Below are 2,172 nucleotides of genomic sequence, written 5' to 3' on the forward strand. Positions count from 1 at the left end.
ATACAAGTTGCCCATGGTCAAGGTGAGCGTCTGTCCTGGTTCATATGACCCCCAGGTCACGTGGCACAAGAAAACTGTGACACTACCCCCTCTTCAAGATCTGAGCTCCTGCGAAGCGTTCAAACCAGATATTGCGTTGAAACTCCCGGGCGACTGGTCGTGGGTTGTTGAGAGCGATTGGTTGCGGTGCGTTTGGATGGAGTGCATGGAACTCATCGAGTAGCTCCTTCACATATTTGACATTCCGTACAGGCTCCCAAGTTGCTTCAGAGACATCGTAGCCAGCCCATTTGACGAAGTATTGCACGTATCCACGGTTGACGCGTGAGTCCAGGATCTTTTCGACCTCAAACTCGTCGTGGCCTTCGACTTCAATTGGGTCAGGCTTCTCCGGATTGCGGTTGCCGATCTCGTCTTCATGGTAGGGGATGAGCTTTGAAGCGTGGAAGACGGGGTGGACCTTGTTCTGTGGTGGAAGTTTGACTCTAAAGTCGACGGGTCCAATTTTTTCCGTTATCTCGTAGGGCCCATAGTTCTTGGCTGAGAGCTTGGCTGACGAGTTGCGGATCTTGAGGTTGCGTCCTTTGAGCAAAACTTTGTTGCCAACCTTGAAGGGAGGGTCCACACGGCCCTGATCGTAGTACCATTTCATTCGTTCTGCGGCCATGGTGAGTGACGCCTGTGCTTGTTCTCTTGCTTCCGCACGGTTGTGAAATACGTCTTCGAGGGTTGGGAAGGCGAGCTCTTCACGAACATCGGGAGCCATCTTTGGGTTGTACCCGTACTCGATGAAGAATGGTGACAGGCCAGTCGACTCGTGTGGTGCATTGTTGTACGCAAACTCCGCGGTGGATAGAAGGGACGCCCAGTCATCTGGCCGATGTTCAGTGAAGATCCGGAGGTACTGCTCAAGCGACTGGTTGACTCGTTCAGTCTGTCCGTCTGTTTGTGGGTGATAAGCCGTGGACATTGACGATCGAATTCCTAGTAATTTGCAAAACTCCTTAAACGCTGCACTCGCAAACTGTGTTCCTCGGTCGGAGATGATCTGTCGGGGAATACCGTGGTGCTTCAGAATGTGCTCGTAGATGAGTTCGGCTGCTTCTGTTGCTGAGAAGTGATCGTCGGCTGCAAAGAAGTGGGAGCGCTTGGAGAGACGATCTACTACTACTACGATTGCCGTGAAGGTGTTGCCGTGTCTATCGACTGAGGGCGGAAGTTGGGAGATGATATCGATTGACCAGATTTCCCATGGGCCAGCGGGGATCTCGTTTGGTTGCAGTAGTCCATACGGCGGTTTCCTGACTGATTTGTTCCGTTGGCAAGTGTCGCACCCTTGCACGTACTTTTTGACGGCGACTGACATGCCGGGCCACCAATAGTTCCGTGCAATGATCTCCAAGGTCTTCCACCTTCCTGGGTGACCTGCTAGTAATGTGTCATGATGTAGTTTCAGCAGGTCGAGGCGGATGCTTTGGTCCTTGGGTACGTAGACTTTGCCTCGTCGTAGCAGTAATCCGTTCTCCATGTTCCAATCTTGCAGGTACTTTCCAAACTCCCGGGGGCCACTAGCCAACAGCTCCTTGTAATGCTTCGTCATTTTGTCATCCTCGAGGGCCTTCTTGATGCGTTCGAGCAGTTCCTTGTCGTCGACGATGGAGGCATGACCGGGTTGCATGGCTTTGATTGCGAAAAACTCGGGTTTCAGCAGTGTCTGTCCGAAGTTATCACTGCTTACCCCCTCTTCATGATCTGGCCTCCTGGACAGAGGGTCGGCTCGTAGCATTGTCTTCCCAGGGCGATGCTTCAGAACGAAGTTGAAGCGAGACATGAATAAACTCCATCGGGCTTGTCGGCGTGTGAGCTTCTGTGCTTGTCGGAAGTAAGTGAGGTTGAGATGATCTGACCAGATCTCAATCGGTTCGGGGTGTCCTTCCAGATAGTGTCGGTATTCCTCCAAGGCTCGGATGATGGCTAAAAGCTCCTTGTCGTAGATCTCGTAGTTACGTTCGTGAACATTGAGGGACTTGGAGTAGAAGGCGACCGGGTGCCATAGCTTATCTTCTCCAAGTTGTTCCAAGACCGCTCCTGTCGCAAAGTCAGACGAGTCTGTCTCTAGCCGGTACGGAGCCATGTCATTTGGGATCTGAAGGATTGGAGCTGTTGTAAACG

This window comes from Dichomitus squalens, assembly GCF_000275845.1.
Source record: "Dichomitus squalens LYAD-421 SS1 unplaced genomic scaffold DICSQscaffold_75, whole genome shotgun sequence".
Taxonomy (NCBI): Eukaryota; Fungi; Basidiomycota; class Agaricomycetes; order Polyporales; family Polyporaceae; genus Dichomitus; species Dichomitus squalens.